This window comes from Macaca thibetana, chromosome 8 (assembly GCF_024542745.1).
Source record: "Macaca thibetana thibetana isolate TM-01 chromosome 8, ASM2454274v1, whole genome shotgun sequence".
NCBI lineage: Eukaryota > Metazoa > Chordata > Mammalia > Primates > Cercopithecidae > Macaca > Macaca thibetana.
The window spans coordinates 134,575,994-134,595,565 of NC_065585.1; the positions used below are offsets into that span (position 1 = coordinate 134,575,994).

The 19,572-nt window shown below is 48.6% G+C and overlaps 1 protein-coding gene across 3 annotated transcripts in view; it reads right to left on the reverse strand.

Annotated features, from left to right (window-relative positions):
• CTSB (cathepsin B) overlaps positions 1–19,572 on the reverse strand; it is a 156,668-nt gene that overhangs the window by 24,478 nt on the left and 112,618 nt on the right. The gene's annotated exons all lie outside the window — the stretch shown is intronic.

Below are 19,572 nucleotides of genomic sequence, written 5' to 3' on the forward strand. Positions count from 1 at the left end.
ACGCCTGTAATCCCAGCACTTTGGGAGGCCGAGGCGGGCGGATCACCTGAGGTTGGGAGTTCAAGACCAGCCTGACCAACATGGAGAAACTCCGGCTCTACTAAAAATACAAAATTAGCCGGGCGTGGTGGCGCGGAAGGCTGAGGCAGGAGAATCACTTGAACCCGGGAGGCGGAGGTTGCGGTGACCCGAGATCTTGCCATTGCACTCCAGCCTGGGCAACAAGAGTGAAACTCTGCCTTTAAAAAAAAAAAAAAAAAAAAAAAAAAAAAAGAAGTTCAGAAGAATCATCGTATTTTATCCAGGCTGTGGGGACAGTAAAAAGGCAGTAGGACTCCAAGGGACGTGGCTCCCTGCAGCCCGGTCGTCAGCTGTCACACAGCCCTGAGCCTGCCAGGGTCTTCAGAGTCATACCTGTATTCCCGCCTGGTTAGTACCAAACTAAGGATAGGAGTGGAAGGAAAAAATAATCTCTGGAGCCCAAACATGGTCACTAAGCCCCCAGCGGAGTGGGATACCCAAGGAACTGAGGACCAGAAGGCTGGAGGTCAAGGTGGTCCCAACTGCCTGCTCACCCTAGCCCTATCCTGAGGGCCATGGACTCCAGACTCCAAATCAGTGCTGGGGCATGCTGTCCTCCATATGGAAGTCAAATCATTTCAGACCTCTATAAAGAGCTCATAAGATAGCCAAAATGGGGAGGACACAGCCAGAACCAGCATAACTCTTTCCCCTCTCGCATCCTTAGAGTGTGACAGGAGGTATGCAGAGCAGAGTGCTTGATACGCATTATGGCTGTTTGATGGAATTTTCTATCAGTGTCACATAAATCACTTTTGAGAGGTAAAAATAACTCTTGAAACAAAAGAAACAGGCTACGTGTGGTGGCTCACGCCTGTAATCCCAGCACTTTGGGAGGCTGAGGCATGCAGATCACCTGAGGTCACGAGTTCCAGACCAGCCTGGCCCAAATGGTGAAACCCAGTCTCTACTAAAAATACAAAAATTGGCCGGGCGTGATGGTGCATGCGCCTGTAATCCCAGCTACTTGAGAGGCTGAGGCAGGAGATTTGCTGGAGCCTGGGAAGTGGAGGTTGTGGTGAGCCAAGATCATGCCATTGTACTCCAACCTGGGCAAGACTCCCTCTCAAAAAAAAAAAAAAAAAAAAAGAAAAGAAAAGAAATAGGCTGGGCACGGTGGCTTAGACCTGTAGTCCCAGCACTTTGGGAGGCTGAGGCGGGCGGATCACGAGGTCAGGAGTTCAAGACCAGCCTGACCAACATGGTGAAACCTCGTCTCTACTAAAAATATAAAAATTAGCTGAGTGTGGTGGCGTATGCCCATAATCCCAACTATTCAAGAGGTCGAAGCAGGAGGATCCCTTGAACCAGGGAGTCAGAGGTTGTAGTGAACTGAGATCACGCTATTGCATTCCAACCTGGGCAAGACTCTATCTCAAAGAAAATAAAAGAAATAAATGACTACCAGAGTAGAATTCATCCCTTCCTGGGACATCTAGGAAAGCTTCACGGAGAAAGGAACGTACAGCATATTTACTTGTGTATGTTCCTTCCTGCCCTCACTGGATCTTAAGCGCCACCTGGGCAAGGATTTTTACCTGTGTTGTTCCCCTGCTTCATCCCAGCACATTGCAGGCTGTCTGGCCCATAGCAGAGGATGGAGAAATGTGCGTTGAGTGGATGTGTAATGAATGAAGTAGGCCTTGAAGTTGAGGAGAATTTTGGCTTAACCTGCTAGATTTGGGGATCAGGGTTCAGGGCCTGGGGAACAGCTCTCAGAACTTACAGAGAGACCTGACTTACATGTGTAAAAGTGTTTGCTTGTTGAACATCTGTAAAAGAGACCCAAGTTAACACCTGAAAGAGATGAAAACATATGTCCTCACAAAAATCCGCCAGGCACAGTGGGCTCACGCCCGTAATCCCAGCACTTTGGGAGGCGGAGGTGGGAGGATTGCTTGAGCCTAGGAGTTCAAGACCAGCTTGGGCAACATAGTGAGACCCCCGTCTCAAAACCAAAAGTTAATAACATATATATATATAAACTTGCACCAGATATTTATAGCAGCATTATTTACAATAACCAAAAGGTGAAAACAACTCAAATGTCCATCCATTAAAAACCATTGCATGAATAAACAGTCATAAATGCACCAAATGGAGTATTATTATTCCGTTGTAAAAAGGAATGAAGTAGTGACACATGCTGCATCGATAAACCTTGAAAACATTTGCTAAGTAAAATAAGCTAGGCCCAAAGGACCCCGTGTTGTATGATTCCATGAAATCCTCAGAATAGGCAAATCTATAGATAGCAACTAGATTCATAATTGCCTTTAGCCTGGGGGAGTGCACATGGGAGGTTAGGTAGGTGACAGCTAAAAGGTGTGGGGTTTCTCTGGGGGCTAATATGAATTTTTTTTTTTTTTTGAGACAGTCTTGCTCTGTCATCCAGGCTGGCGTGCAGTGGCACGATCTCGCCTCACTGCAACCTCCGCCTCCCGGGTTCAAGCAATTCTCCTGCCTCAGCCTCCTGAGTAACTGGGATTACAGGCACCCGCCAGCATGCCCAGCTAATTTTTGTATTTTTAGTAGAGATGAGGTTTCACCATGTTGGCCAGGCTGGTCTCAATCTCCTGGCGTCGTGATCCACCTGCCTTGGCCTCCCAAAGTGCTGGGATTACAGGCGTGCGCCACCGCGCCCGGCCGTGAATATTCTAAAATTGATTTGTGATGATGATTGCACAACTCTGTGAATATACTAAAAATGATGAAACTGTGCACTTTAAAGGGTGAATATTTATGTCAATTCTATCTCAGTAAAGCTGTTACCAAAAACAAACAAAAACAAAAACTAAAAAACAAAAAGTTGATTTTGGAAGTCCTGAAAACAACTCTTCGCACCCCACCCTCTAAATGAGACCCTATTAAGAGGCCTCTTTTCTGAGCAAATGCCCGATTTGTTCTCCTTTATTTTACAAACCTTTGTGAATCGGATGGCCTCTGACCTCCAACAGCTTCTAAATCCCGGGAAGTGAGACTGTGCTGAACGGTTTTTAATGGATGGCCTCTGTAGATATGCAGTGGGTTCTTCTGTAGTTGACAATTGGAGTCTGACGGTTTTGGGATGGCCAGGTCTTTCTCCCAGGTACGGGCTCCACAGAGTGCCTCCTGGTAAGAGTGAATCCTCTCTAACCTCTCTTTCCTCCCAGTTAGTGCTTAAACCCATTAGTTCAAATTTGCTTAGAGTTCAAGGTCTTGTAAGATCAGACCAACCTTCCTACCCAAATCTGTTTAAAATAGGCCAGGCGCAGTGGCTCACGCCTGTAATCCCAGCACTTCCGGAGGCCGAGGCGGGCGGATTGCTTGAGCCCAGGAGTTTGAGACCAGCCTGGCCAACATGATGAAACCGCATCTCTATAAGAATACAAAAATTAGCTGAATGTGGTGGCGCACGCCTGTAGTCCCAGCTCCTGGGGAGGTTGAGGCGGAATTGCATAAACCCAGGAAACAGAGGTGGTAGTGAGCTGAGATGGCGCCACCACACTTCAGCCTGGGCGACAGATTGAGTCTCCATCTCAAAAAAAAAAACAAACAAACAAAACTTTTCCTCCAGGCCTTTCATGAGCCTGAAGGATTGATCTCCTGCGACCTCCAGCAGATGAAAGGAATGTGTCTTTGGAGGAGCATTTCTCACCTCCCTTGACACCCCCCAATTCACCTAAACCCACAGGTTTGGAACTACCATGAAGCAGAGCTTCCTGTCGGGCTTGGGGAAAAGGTTTAAACATTCCCTTGCACAGGGGTCTCCTTTCCCAACACTCTCGTTTTACTCCTCACAGCCAGGGTGAGAAGAAAAAAAAAAATGAGGCCCCGAAATCCTTGCTTGGATCCTAATCCCACAGTTACATCCCTCTCCCAGTGTCAGAACATGGTGTTGTGAGGAATACATTTCAATTGGATTCTATAGGAGACACCAGCCACATGGCTTACAGATACAGCGTGCGCTGGTCACAAAGCCCCTCCCATTTTCTAATACGCACGGCCAGATACGCTGGAGGTTCTAGTCTCACAAAAAACATTGACAGTAGTAAAGGCTGGCAAGTATGTGGTACAGTGGAAGTTCTCATATGTTGTTGGTGGGAGAACGAGAGTACAGCCACCTTGTTTTAAGAAACACTTTGGCATTTTTAAAATTTTTGAGGCAGAGTGTCACTCTGTTACCCAGGCTGGAGTGAAGTGGTGCAACGTCGGCTCACTGCAACCTCTGTCTCCCAGGTTCAAGTGATTCTCATGCCTCAGCCTCCCTTGTAGCTGGGATTATAGGCACATGCTACCACACCCAGCTAATTTTTTTTTTTTTGAGATGGAGTCTTGCTCTGTTGCCTAGGCTGGAGTGCAGTAGTGGTGCGATCTCAGCTCACTGCATCTCTGCCTCCTGGGTTCAAGCGATTCTTCTGCGTCAGCCTACCAAGTAGCTGGTGTCACGTGCGTCCATGTGAAGAGACCACCAAACAGGCTTTGTGTGAGCAAGCTTTTTAATCACCTGGGTGCAGGCGGACTGAGTCTGAAAAGAGAGTCAGCGAAGGGAGATAGGAATGGGGCAGTTTTATAGGATTTGGGTGGGTAGTGGAAAATTATAGTCAAAGGGGGTTTTTCTCTTGTGGGGAGGGACGGGGGTCACAAGGTGCTCAGTGGGGGAGCTTCTGAGCCAGGAAAAGGAATTTCACAAGGTTAATCGATCAGTTAAGCTGTGGCAGGAACAAATCACAATGGTGGAATGTCATCAGTTAAGGCAGGAACCTGTCATTTTCACTTCTTTGGTGATTCTTCACTTGCTTCAGGCCTTCTGGATGTATACGTGCAGGTCACAGGGGATATGATGGCTTAGCTTGGGCTCAGAGGCCTGACATTCCTGCCTTCTTAAATTAATAAGAAAAATAACATAAAATAGTGGTGAAATGTTGGGGCAGAGAAAAATTTTTTTCTCTGGTATGGAGAGATAATGGGCGATGTTTCTCAGGGCTGCTTCAAGCGGGATTAGGGGCAGCGTGGGAACCTAGAGTGGGAGAGATGAAGCTGAAGGAAGATTTTGTAGTAAGGGGTGATATTGTGGGGTTGTTAGAAGGAGCATTTGTCGTATAGAATGATTTGTGATGACCTGGATACGGTTTTGTATGAATTGAGAAACTAAACGGAAGGCACAAGGTCCAAATAAGAGAAGGAGAAAAACAGATATTAAAGGACTAAGAATTGGGAGGACCCAGGACATCCAATTAGAGAGTGCCCAAGGGGGTTCAGCCTAATTACTGGCTTGGTTGGTGAGTTTTGGGGCTCTACCCTTAGTTTTTTTATGTTGTCATACACCAGGCAAGGTTGATTTCGGTAAAAACGACACTCCTCGTTTAAAAATATACAGAGTCCTCCGTTTTCAGCAGTGAGTAAGTCAAGGGGCCACAGAGGTTTTGGAGGACAACTGCAGCTAAAAGGTCAACTTGGGCCTGAAGGACTGATAAAAGTTTGTGATATGTCTGTGATGCTAGCAGAGATGTCATTAGAGAGGCTATGGAAGGTCGTGACAGAGGTTGAAATGCCTGCTATTCCGGTACCGAGGGCAATAGTGGAGGCAGAAAGTCCTAAACCGATAAGCAAGGGAATTAGTGGAATAACTCTTTTTTTATTTTTTATTTATTTTTTTTTTTTTTGAGATGGAGTCTCGCTCTGTCGCCCAGGCTGGAGTGAGTGGCACGATCTCAGCTCACTGCAAGCTCCGCCTCCCGGGTTCACACCATTCTTCTGCCTCAGCCTCCCGAGTAGCTGGGACTACAAGCGCCTGCCACCTCACCCGGCTAGTTTTTTTTAAAATTTTTTAGTAGAGACGGGGTTTCACCGTGTTAGCCAGGATGGTCTAGGTCAGGATGATCTCCTGACCTCGTGATCCGCCCGTCTCGGCCTCCCAAAGTGCTGGGATTACAGGCTTGAGCCACCGCGCCCGGCCGGAATAACTCTTTATTTGTCATGTTGGTGTCATGAGGGGAACAAGGGGCTCTTCGGTCCCATTTGCAAATTGCCTTTTGGGAGTAAGGAAAACTAGTGTGCATGTGCCTGTCCAACTAGCAGGTAGACACGTATAGGTAGAGGATCCACAGAGGAAGACGAGACCTTGTGCAAGACGAAACTGGAGAGGCGAAGTGAAAAGGTGAGAAGGAGTACTAAAAGAGGTGTCTTCTTCCCAGACTCCTAGGGATCCAGCTAGGGCGGCAGCCGTCAGAGGTTGTCATGGGGACGGATGGGGTAACTGCGTAGAGGGGGAGGTTCGATTTTCATGGCGTATGAGAAAACATTGAGTATCTACGAGCCACTTTCACTGTTATTTACGGGGCTGGGTATAAGTAAACAAGAAGAGGGCCTGGGAGGAGAGACTGACGAGCAAGGGGAAGGTAGCCAAGGATGGAGCGAAATACAGGGTAAGTGTCTTCCTTTTTTTTTTTTTTTTGAGACGGAGTCTCACTCTGTCCCCCTTGCTGGAGTGCAGTGGCCGGATCTCAGCTCACTGCAAGCTCCGCCTCCCGGGTTCAGGCCATTCTCCTGCCTCAGCCTCCCGAGTAGCTGGGACTACAGGCGTCCGCCACCTCGCCCGGCTAGTTTTTTTGTATTTTTTAGTAGAGACGGGGTTTCACTGTGTTAGCCAGGATGGTCTCGATCTCCTGACCTCGTGATCTGCCCGTCTCGGCCTCCCAAAGTGCTGGGATTACAGGCTTGAGCCACCGCGCCCGGCCGTAAGTGTCTTCCTAAGCAATAATTACTGCTAAGGTTTTTAAGTTTGCCAGTATTGATAGAGGGCTTATCTCTAAAACGGAACTGGAAGGCTCCCGTTGTTTCAGTGATGTGTGTAGTTGGGCTTTGGAGATGAAGAGTGAGTAACATTGAGAAGGTGAAAGGTTACCCAGGGGAATTCCAGTGGGTCTTTGCCGAGAGATACATAAAGCAGTGGCCACAGGAATAGTAGTTTGTGTTGTTAGGGGGTCCAAATGTGGGGGGGAGTAGAGTTGATATAAGGAGAGAGAGAGGTTTTTAAGTAAGTACGGAGGAGGGCGGCAGCTTGCTGATGTGAAATGTCTGGGGAGGTCTTGCTGGACCTGTCTAGAAAGTAAAGAAGTTCTTCAGGAGGGTAAAGATGAGGGCTGTTGAAGGAAGTTTGGAAGTGTAGGGAGACAGGAGATGTTGCCCAGTCTGTATGTAAGGCAGGGACAGCTCTGTAGGCACAGGAAGAAAGGGAAATCCAAAGCCAGCAATTGTTCGTTAAGGAGAGATTAGAAACGGCTAGGAGAGAGCGAGTGAGACTGACAGTGTGGTGGAGATAGCTGGGGAGAGGTAGAGGGTGGCATAAGACTGGGAATGAGACTAAGAGTGAATTCTATACTCACTCTTATTCTCATTCCCATTCTTATGCCGCCCTGGGTGCAGGCAGGCTGAGTCCAAAAAGAGACTCGGCAAGGAAGATAGGGGTGGGGCAGTTTTACAGGATTTGGGTGGGTAGTGGAGAATTACAGTCAAAAGGGGTTTTTCTCTTGTGGGCAGGGGCGGGGGTCACAAGGTGCTCAGTGGTGGAGCTTCTGAGCCAGGAGAAGGAATTTCACAAGGTTAATCGATCAGTTGAGGTGGGGCAGGAACAAATTACAATGGCGGAACGTCATCAGTTAAGGCAGGAACCGGCCATTTTCACTTCTGTGATTCTTCACTTGCTTCAGGCCATCTGGATGTACACCTGCAGGTCACTGGAGATATGATGGCTTGGCTTGGGCCCAGAAGCCTGACAGCTGGAATTACACCACCACGCCCAGCTAATTTTTGTATTTTTAGTAGAGACGGGGTTTCACCATGTTGGCCAGGATGGTCTCTATCTCTTGACCTCGTGATCCCCCGGCCTCAGCCTCCCAAAGTGCTGGGATTACAGGCGTGAGCCAAGGGGCCTGGCCAAATTTTGTATTTTTTGTAGAGACGGGGTTTTGCCATGTTGCCCAGGCTGATCTCAAGCTCTTGAGGTCAAATGATCCTGCTGTCTTGGCCTCTCAAAGTGCTAGGATTATAGGTGTGAGCCACCTCGCCCAGCCTGATTTTACTTTTTAATTTTTAAAAATTATCCTTGAATACCCCACAGTGCTCAACTATTCATAGTATTGAAATGAACTATATTTCTTATTTGGCTGTGATTGTTTCCAGTATTTTCAGAAATATGTCTCCATTCCTATCTAAACTCTAAGTTGGCTGGGGTAGGGCGCTGTCTTATTCATTTGTATTTCTCCTTCCTCTCCTCTCTTAGGACTTTCATGCCCTTCACCCCTCCTTCGAGCAAGGAGGCATGAGCCATGCCTCTGGGCTCCTCCTTCTTCCTCCCGACAGCTCCCTTTCTGTGGCGTGACTGTCATCAGAGGGAGGGAAATTACAGTGCCTCGGCTTCAGAGAACTAAGTTTCTGGTTCTAGCTTTATGAGGGCTGGCCACATTTTTTTTTTCCTGTTGGCTTCCAGAAGGATTCCTCTTTATTCTCCTACAGTGTCTCCTTTGCTGCTTATCCTACTATGAGTGCACTTGTTTAACTGCGAGCAAAAGAGATGGCAGCCCCTCTAATACCGGTGGGGGCCTCGGCTTTCACAGGAGCTCTCCCGGGAGGGAAGCCACGTCTGCAGCCAGGGTCTCAACAGATGGCCACAGCCCCCAAAGCTTTGCCTCCAGAGGCCACCGTTTCCCACCATTTACCTTTCTGGTGGGGCCCCTTTACTTCTAACTGTGGCCTCCCCACCACAGAAGAGCAGGGTTTACTCACTTGTCCTCTTCCATGAGGAGCAAAATGTTTTATCTCACTCGGGGTTTCAGTAGCCCTTGTAGTTTGATTTATTTTTATTTTTCATTTATTTAATTTTTTAAAAATGTTGAGACAGGGTCTCGCGCTGTCACCCAGGCTGGAGCGCAGCGGCAGGATCTTGGCTCATGGCAACCTTCACTTCCTGGGCTCAAGCAATCCTCCCACCTCAGCCTCTGGACTGCCTGGGACCACAGGTGCGTACAACCATGCCTGACTTTTTTTTTTTTTTTTTTTTTTTAAATAAATACTGGGTCTTGCCATGTTGCCCAGGCTGGTCTCAAATTCGCCCTCCGAAAGTGCTAGGATTACAGGCGTGAGCCACCACACCCAGACGTTAAAATACGGTCACATTCTGAGGTACTAGGGGTTAGGGTTTCAACATACAAAGTTTTGGGGACCTAATTCAGCCCATAATACTATACTTGGGAAGAGGGCTGCTTCAGAGGCAGGCTGTTTGGAAACCCTGGAGAAAAACTGGGTGAGAACATTCTGTTTTGTTTTGTTTTTTTTTTTTTGGACAGTCTCGCTCTGTTGCCCAAGCTGGAGCTGGAGCTGGAGTGCAGTGGCCTGATCACAGCTCACCGCAGCCTCAACCTCTCATGCTCAAACAATCCTCTCGCCTAAACCTCCCAATTAGCTGGGACTACAGGTGCATGCCACCATGCTCAGCTAATATTTATTTTTTGTAGAGATGGGATCTTGCTATATTGCCCAGGCTGGTCTCAAACTCCTAACCTCAAGCAATTCTCCTGCCTTTGGCCTCCCAAAGTGCGGGGATTACAGGCATGAGCCACCACACCTGATCTTGAGAGCATTTTTATTTCAACAAAGTAGTGAGCAGAAAACGATGAGGGGCAAGGCCAGTCATCCCTCCACAAATGTTAGCTGAGAACCTGGCCTGTGACAGGCATTGCAAACTGGAAGTTCAAGGGAAATTTTGCTATAAGCCACCTAGATTTGGTGGCGTATGTATTAGTAATCAAAGTAAATTTCCTTGAAGATAAGTGCAATAGCAAGTGATCCTTCCTATATTCATTTAAAAATCTTGGCCGGGCGTGGTGGCTCACGCCTGTAATCCCAGCACTTTGGGAGGCCGAGGTGGGCGGATCACGAGGTCAGGAGGTGGAGACCATCCTGGCTAACACAGTGAAACCCCGTCTCTACTAAAAATACAAAAAATTAGCTGGGCGTGGTGGTGGGCACCTGTAGTCCCAGCCACTCGGGAGGCTGAGGCAGGAGAATGGCGTAAACCTGGGAAGTGGAGTTTGCAGTGAGCCAAGATCGCGCCACTGCACTCCAGCCTGGGCAACAGAGCAAAATTCCGTCTCAGAAAAAAAAAAAAAAAAAAAAAAATCTTTGTGTTGGCCAAGCATGGTGGCTCATGCCTGTAATCCTAGCACTTTTGGGAGGTGGAGGCAAGAGGATCCCTTAAGCCTAGGAGTTCGAGACCAGCCTGGGCAACATGGTGAAAGCCCGTCTTTACAAAAAGCACAAAAATTAGCTGGGCATGGTGGTGCATGACTGTGGTCCCAGCTACTTGGTAGGCTGGGGTGGGAGGATCCCTTGAGCCTGAGACCTGGAGGCTACAGTGAGCCAAGACTGTGCCACTGCACTCCAGCCTGGGCAACAGAGGCCTCGTCTCCAAAAAACAAACAAAAGAAAACTCTGTGTTGTTTCCTGATGTATAATTAGAGGTAGCATTCATTAATTTTTTTATACTGCAACCAAGAATCTTCATTGGTTTCACATATAATTCTGGGCTGGCTGCCTGGCTGATACTTGATGTCTACCTTGACACTGTTAAGCCATCCTAAATGGTAGTACCTCTTTGCTGCCTGTGGCTGTAGTCAGAAGAGGGTTCAGTAGTCCTTGTTAAGAAGGTACCTTGGGGACTGGAGATGTATTCATCAGGGTGATAATGCAAGCTGCTATAACAAACAAGCCTACCCAACAATGGTTAATTTCTTATTCAGGTTGGAGACCATGCGAGTTGGTAAGAGGGGAGATGCTGTGCTTTGAGGTTCCTGAGGGACTCGGGCTGCTTTGGGATGCGCCACCATCTCCTACACATGGAGCCCAGGGTCCCTGTTCCAGGGAAGGGAGACAATGGGAAAAACCCTCATGTCTTGAAAACCACCCCAGCTGGTGAGCAAGATATGTGCTCCATTAATGACAACTGTCCGAGTATCACAGGTTTGGGGAATGTGGTTAAGCTGCATTCCCAGGAAAAAAAAAATACGATTTGGGGGAGCTCCAGCTTATCTGGGCCACGGGTTTATGATCCTGGTTCTACCACCTCTCCACTGGTTCCTTGGGTAAGTTCATTAAACTCCATGGGTCCTTCTTCATCTGCAGAAGGGTTGTGATGTTGGGCTGGTGTCACGAGGCTGTTGTGAGATGAGGGAGTTAGTGCCCCTGGTACTCAGTGAGAGCAAGCTCAGTTAACATGAGCTACCACCCAGCCCTGCAAACCACCTGTGCTCCTGTGACTCCTTGCAGTTTACAATGCATTCTCATCTTCGTAACCGTTTCTACTTTTAGCTTCTCAGCAAGCTGTGGGGTCGGCATTTCACAGATGAGAACACTGAAGAGAGGCTGGGAGATCTGCCAAGGTCACATGGCACTTACACAGCTCAGCCTCCTGACAGTCCAGCACTTTTCCTGTCTCTTTGCTGAGATCGCAGTTACCACCTTGAGTGCAATGTGGTCCCCTGGGCCCACCCCAAATCTGCCGGGAAGTTTGCGAAGAAATCTGAGTCACAGAAAAATGAGGCATCTACTTCAGATCCCATACCTTGGGGTTTCATGGAATATTTTGGAGTATTTTAGTCCTAGGTAGTAAATTTGACTTTGCTATCTGTGAAAAATAGATCTGTGCTGTCAACGGTGGACACTGAATGTCCACTTGGCAAACTTATCAGTTCAGTTTCTGTGGACAAGAAAAGGAAACAATTGGGAAGTACCCCGATCAGGGTTTCTCAATTATTTTTGGCCCAGTCCGTGGCCCAAATGGAAGAGACAGCCAGGTGTGGTGGCTCATGCCTATAATCCCAGCACTTTGGGAGGCCAAGGCGGGTGGATCACCTGAGGTCAGGAGTTCAAGACCAGTCTGGCCAACATGGCGAAACCCTGGCTCTACTAAAAATACAAAAAAATTAGCCATATGTGGTGGCAGGTGCCTGTAATCTCAGCTACTTGGGAGGCTGAGGCAGGAGAATCACTTGAGCCCGGGAGCGGAGATTTCAGTGAGCCGAGATCACGCCACTTTACTCCAGCCTGGGCCAAAAAGCAAAACTCTGTCTCAAAAACAAACAAACAAACAAACAAACAGAAGAGACATTTCAGTACCACAGGCCAGCAGAAAGAGCTTGTGAATGAGACTTCTTTTGTGGGTGGAGTAAATGTAGACAGTAAACCACTCCCATTTCCATGCATCATTGTTACTCTGACTTATTTATTTATTTGTTTGTTTATTTTTTGATATGGAGTCTCGATCTGTCACCCAGGCTGTAGTGCAGTGGTGCAATCTTGGCTCACTATAACCTCCACCTCCTGGGTTCAAGCAATTCTTTCGCCTCAGCCCCCCAAGTAGCTGGGACTACAGGTGCCCGCCACCACACCTAGCTAATTTTTGTATTTTTAGTAGAGATGGAGATTCATCGTGTTGGCCAGACTGGTCTTGAACTCCTGACTGCAAGTGATCTGCCAGTCTCAGCCTCCCAAAGTGCTGGGATTACAGGCATGAGACACCGCGTCCAGCCTATTTATTTATTTAATATTTTTCTTTTTTTTGAGACAGTATCTCACCGGGTTACCCAGGCTGGAGTGCAGTGGTGCAATCACAGCTCACTGTAGACTCAGCCTCCTGGGCTCAAGCGATCCTCTCACTTCAGCCTCCCAAGTAGCTAGGACTATAGGTGTGTGCCACCACACCTAGCTAACTTTTTTTTTTTTTTTTTTTGAGATGAAGTCTTGCTCTGTTGCTCAGGCTGGAGTGCAGTGGCACAATCTCGGCTCACTGCTGCTTCTGCTTCCTGGGTTTTCTCCTGCTTTAGCCTCCCAAGTAGCTGGGATTACAGGTGTGTACCACCATGCCCGGCTAATTTTTTGTATTTTTAGTAGAGATGTGGTTTTGCCATGTTGCCCAGGCTGGTCTCAAACTCCTGACCTCATGTGGTCCACCAGCCTCAGCCTCTCAAAGTTCTTGGACTACAGGCATGAGCCACTATGCCCGGCCACCTGGCTACTTTTTGTATTTTTTGTAGAGAAGGGTTTTTGCCATGTTGCCCAGGCTGGTCTCAAACTTCTGGGCTCAAGCAATCCTCCTACCTTGGCCTCCCAAAGTGCTGGGATTACAGGCATGGGCCACCGCACCTGACCTGCTCTGACTTACTTAGATACCAGTGAGATCATCCATGGAGAAGGTCTAAGGGCTTTATGGATTTCATTATCGTTGGCATGCTCACCGTAGATGGCCATGAAATCATTTTCAAAAATGTACTCATCTTTAAAGAAGTGTTTTTATTATTCGTGAGTTTTGCTTTGGTTGAGGATGTCTTTGGAGTTTAGAAATCCATGTTGACGCATGGAATAATTTGTTTTCCCAGATGTTTACCTACCTGAGCATATGACCCTTGTTCGTTTATTCAGGGTTCTGTGTGGGCAAGAGGACCTAATTGGCAGATGTGTCTGTGACTAGACACAGAAGACATTTTTCTTTTGTTAGCCATCTTGTTTGTGTGTATGGAGGGAAGTGGTGGATTAGTCATCCAGGAACATGTGGGAAGCTGGTGAAATTTTGCAACAAGAGCTGGGAAGGGCTTGAACGTTTTATAGGGGCAGGGTACATCTTCAGCCTCAGGTCAGCTGGCTTAACGAGAGCTCAGGTTGACTGCCTTTCCACTGGAAGGGTCCTTCAGAACTGGAACCAGGCCGGGCACGGTGGCTCACTCATGTAATCCCATGGGAGGCCGAGGCAGGTGGATCACCTGAGGTCAGGAGTTAGAGACCAGCCTGGCCAACATGGTGAAACCCCGTCTCCACGAAAAATACAAAAAAAAAATTAGGCTGAGCGTGGTGGCAGGTGCCTGGAATCCTAGCTACTCCTCAGGGAGGCTGAGGCAGGAGAATCGCTTGAACCTGGGAGGTGGAGATTGCCGTTAGCCGAGATTGCGCCACTGCACTCCAGCCTGAGCAACATAGTGAGACTCTGTCTCAAAAAAAAAAAAAAGAAGAAAAACAGAAACAGGAGCTTTCTGGAAGATTGACTGGGGTTAGGGGTTGCAGGCAAGTGAGCCTGTCAGAGAATGGAGCCTCCTGCCAACAGAAGGGAACTGGCATGCGGAGGCAGGGTGGGAGCGTGGCCGGGCCTGTCGTCACAGTGGCTGTGGTACTACTGGGCCAAGTCTGGAGCCAAGGGTGGAGACCTAGCTTTGCCCAAGCCTTCATGATGAATCAGCCCATTAGCTCAAGACCGGGGCAGGAAGGGAACCAGGGTCTGTGTGTCTAAGACAGTCCTGAGTTAATTCAGACAAAAGTATTGTGCTCTGTTCATTTATCCCTTTTATTCTTTTCTCTTTTCATGCTTGGGCTTTAGGTTTCCATGTGTGGCCTCTCCTCCTTTTAGATCTAGGGACAAAAACCTTCTGTTTTCATGGTGTCTAGTGGCTTAAAGCTGTCTCTAAGATGTTTGCAAGCCTCCAGGCAGAGGGAAGTGCTGGTGGAGGAGGCTGTGGTTGTTTTTCATTCATGCTTTGATGTCTTGTCTCTAAGAGGACGCTTTCTGCATGTCTGTCTCTTGGGCATGCTGCTTGATCTGGCTGTAAAATTCAGCCTCTTGCTTGATTTCTATGTACACTGGAATCATAGTGAGTTTAGACTTTTCTGGAGGCTCAGGGATAGGCAATGAGGATGAGGAGGGATTTACTTTGTAGAAATGCATCCAGAACACAGGCGTTGCCTTTCAGATAACATTCTTTGGTGACCCTTCCAGGCTAGATTTCATTTCACCCTGAACTTCTCATTTTTTGGTTCCCTCACCCTCATTCTCAGATTTCTCTCCGTTCCTTTCAGTGGCAAAACAACCCATTTCTTCTCTGTCCCCCAAAGAACAGCCTCCCTCATGATCTACAGGCTCAGAGTGGACTTTCGTCCCACAAGACGTCATCTGCCCCAACCAGGTCTCTCCAGGCTAAAGATAGTTCCTTCACTGGTTAGAGTTCTGGGGCCAGCTGTTCGCTCTCTTTTTAATTTCACTTCTCTAGAAAAGCTTCTTAAGAAATTCCAGCCTTGCTTAGTGCAACGGAGGGGGTCAGGGCAGGACTGCTGGTGGGGTCATGTGCGCTTGAACACTAAATCTTCTAGTGGCTTCCATGGTTGCCAACATGCCCATAGGAAGCAGATGGGCTGGCCAGGGGGGCGCCCAGCAGGGAGATAATGCGGGTGGAGTGGGGCCCCTTTTTCTCTGTTGGCTTGGTCTGGTGCTGGTGTCCCATAAGCTCTCCCAGAAGAATGACCTTGTTCTACAAATGTACCCACTTAGGCAATTTGCACTAAAGTTTCATCTTAAAAATGCATGTGAAATTGGACTTATACTTCCATGAAATATTCATGTTTGTATTAATGTAAAAATGATGTCCTTCTAAATTAGCTGGGAGTGGTGGTGTGCGCCTTTAGTTCCAGCTACTTGGGAGGCTGAGGCAGGAGTATCACTTGGACCAAGGAGGCAGAGGTTGTGGTGAGCTGATACCGCGCCATTGCACTCCAGCCTGGGTGACAGAGGGAGATTCTGTCCCAAAAAATGAAATAAAATAAAATGAAATAATGTCGTTCTCTAGGCTTGCAGTGTTCATCTATTATTTTGCCTCCCATGTGCCAGGCACCGCACCAGGCAGTGGGAACTGAATGTCGGCCCACCTGGCATGGAACTGGGGTCTAGGTTGGAGAAGACAGATGTCAATCAGTCAGCCCAACTAGACACAGTGTGCTTATCTCCCAGTGGCAGGCCCTCGGGGGCCTGATAACCCGGGTTATCAAGTGCTGTCTTATGCTTCTCCAAGGGATTTCTGTAGCTGTTCTCACATCAGGCCCACAGCAGCACCTAGTAGACACCAGCTGGACGGGGTAAATGTGTGAATTATAAAGTCCAACTCTGGTTCTCATCTAGAAGCGTGGTACAGCCACTCTTGGTTAGGGCTAAAATCCAGGGAATGGAATGCAAAGTCATTTTTCATTGAGGGTCTTCAGAGAGGACCAGGCACACCCTTAATGGAGAGCTGAGGAGGATTAGGCCCAGAGAGATAACATGGGCCTGCGGCTCATTCAAGCTGGAACTCCTGCAGTCCCCTGCCCACTCTGCCTGTCCTTGAGACACACCCAGATGTCCACAAACAGAGACAGTCACATGATGAGGGTCATCCTCATGCTGGTGTTACCTGGGCCAGAGATAACAAATGCCAAGGTCATAGTGTTGATCCCACCACTCCCCCAGTCCCTGGCTGCCTGTTGGAGAGTAGGTCAAGGGTGTGGGGCTGAGCAGGGTGCTAGGAGCCACTGGGATGGGCCGGCAGGAATGTGCTCTCTGTGAACCATCTTCGGTCCATTACTGGCTGGGTACTTGCTTTTTTTTTTTTTTTTTTTTTTTTTTGAGACGGAGTCACCCGGGCTGGAGTGCAGTGGCCGGATCTCAGCTCACTGCAAGCTCCGCCTCCCGGGTTCACGCCATTCTCCTGCCTCAGCCTCCCGAGTAGCTGGGACTACAGGCGCCCGCCACCTCGCCCGGCTAGCTTTTTGTATTTTTTAGTAGAGACGGGGTTTCACCGTGTTAGCCAGGATGGTCTCGATCTTCTGACCTTGTGATCCGCCCGTCTCAGCCTCCCAAAGTGCTGGGATTACAGGCTTGAGCCACCGCGCCCGGCTTGGGTACTTGCTTTAATTAGGTGGATGACAACCCTGGAGCTCCCCCGACTCCTATAGTGGTTTCCCCTCTGAAAGGGGTTCAGGGACCTCCTGAGGGTCTTCTTAGGGGTCTCTAGGGGCAGCCCGAATGAGCCACACAGGTATGCCTCAGTGTCTTTTGGTTTCTCTCACTGCGAGGCAGGGTGGAGGAGGGAGAACAAGCTTTGGGGGCCAGCACAGGTGAGCCTGAACCCAGGCTCTGTGCTGTCTCGTTGGTGCCTCCCTGGGTGAGTCCCACAGGTTTTCCCAGGCTCAGGTTTCTTCTCTGCAGCGTGAGGATAGTATATTCTTCACAAAACAGAGGGAAAGATTAAACACAACAGGCCGGGCGCGGTGGCTCACACCTGTAATCCCAGCACTTTGGGAGGCTGAGGTGGGATTACCTGAGGTCTGGAGTTCGAGACGAGCCTGGCCAACATGGTGAAACCCAGTCTCTACTAAAAATACAAAAACTAGCCAGGGGCCAGGTGCGGTGGCTCACTCTTGTAATCTCAGCACTTTGGGAGGTTGAGACAGGTGGATCACTTGAGGTCAGGAGTTCGAGACCAGCCCGGCCAACAAGGCGAAACACTGTCTCTACTAAAAATACAAAAGATTAGCTGGATGTGGTGGTGTGTGCCTCCCAGCTACTCAGGAGGCTAAGCAGGAGACTCGCTTGAACCCGGGAGGCAGAAGTTGCTGTGATTTGAGATGGCGCCATTGCACTCCAGCCTGAGCGACAGAGCGAGACTGCATCTCAAAAAAAAAAAAAAAAAAAAAAAAAAAAAAAAAGCCGGGCGCGGTGGCTCAAGCCTGTAATCCCAGCACTTTGGGAGGCCGAGACGGGCGGATCACGAGGTCGGGAGATCGAGACCATCCTGGCTAACACGGTGAAACCCCGTCTCTACTAAAAAATACAAAAAGCTAGCCGGGCGAGGTGGCGGGCGCCTGTAGTCCCAGCTACTCGGGAGGCTGAGGCAGGAGAATGGCGTGAACCCGGGAGGCGGAGCTTGCAGTGAGCTGAGATCCGGCCACTGCACTCCAGCCTGGGTGACAGAGCGAGACTCCGTCTCAAAAAAAAAAAAAAAAAAAAAAAGATTAGATATAGCATACGTCATGTGCCTAGCACAGTGCTCAGTGGATTGGAGGGGTTAGGCTGCAGGTAATAGTTGGCACCATAATTACTATTGTTCTGCGAGGGACCCCACTCTCTGATACCCGTGAGCACAGGGACTGAGATGGGAGTTTGTGCAACAGTCAGCACCGCCTTCAGAGTGTTCAAGGAATGGCTAAAGGTGGACTTAAGCATTGAGGACCTGACCCGGCACAGTGGCTTATGCCTGTAATCCCAGCACTTTGAGAGGCCGAAACAGGAGGATCACTTGAGCCCAGGAGTTCAGGATCAGCCAGGACAACATAGGGAGACCCTGTCTCTCCATAAAATTAAGAATCTGGCTGGGCATGATGGCTCACGCCTGTAATCCCAGCACTTTGGTAGGCTGAGGTGGGCAGATCACCTGAGGTCAGGAATTCAAGACCAGCCTGGCCACCATGGTGAAACCCCATCTCTACCAAAAATACAAAAATTAGCTGGGCGTGGTGGCGTGTGCCTGTAATCCCAGCTACTCAGGAGGCTCAGGCAGGAGATTCACTTGAACCCAGGAGGTGGAGGTTGCAGTGAACCAAGATCGTGCCATTGCACTCCAGCCTGGGCGACAAGAGCGAAACTCCATCTCCAAAAAAAAAAAAAAAATTAGCTGGGTGGTGGCATTTGCTTGTGGTCCCAGCTACTGGGGGAGGCTGAGGTGGGAGGATTACTTGAGCCCAGGAGGTGGAGGCTGAAGGGAGCTGTGATTGTGCCACTGCACTCCAGCCTGGGCAAGAGTGAGATTCTGTCTCAAAAAAAAAAAAAAGGTATTGAGGACTTGATGGAGTTTCCTCCTCATGCCAGTGGTCATCAGGCCCATGTGACTTTGCTGTGGTTGAGACTGAAGCCAGGCAAAGGCGTTAAATTGGTGTTGCCCAGCCTACCTGTAGCATCAGCAAGAACTCTCTCCCATTGGAAGGTCCTTCAATTACTGATCTGGTTAGTAACTAGTTTCAGTTAGATTCTAGAATATTTTTAGTGAAACGTTCATTTGATTAGGCAACTTGATATGGTAAAAAGAATGTGCATTTTGGCCAGGTGTAGTGACTCACACCTGAAATCCCAGTACTTTGGGAGGCCGAGGCGGGTGGATGACTTGAGGTCAGGAGTTCAAGACCAGCCTGGCCAACATGGTGAAATCCTGTATCTACTAAAATTTCAAAAATTAGCCGGGTGTGGTGGCGGGCACCTGTAATCCCAGTTACTGGGGAGGCTGAGGCATGAGAATCGCTTGAACCCAGGAGGCAGAGGTTGCAGGGAGCTGAAATCAAGCCATTGCACTCTAGCCTGGGCAATAGAGCAAGACTCAGTCTCAAAAAAGCAAAAAAACCCCCAAAAAAACAAAAAAAAGAATGTCAGTTTTGTGACCATACAAACCTGATTGCAAAACCTGGCTCTGGCACTCACTATGAGCTGTCAAATTAGCTGACTTCTCTGAGCCTTGATTTCTTCTGCAGGATAGAAAAAAATAATCAGTGTAGCTCTAAGGGTGAAATGAAATACACCAGGTGTATTACTTTGCTTGGGCCACTGTAATGAATACCACAGACTGGGCAGTTTAAACTGTGCATTCATTTTCTTACTGTTCTGGAGGCTGGCAAGTC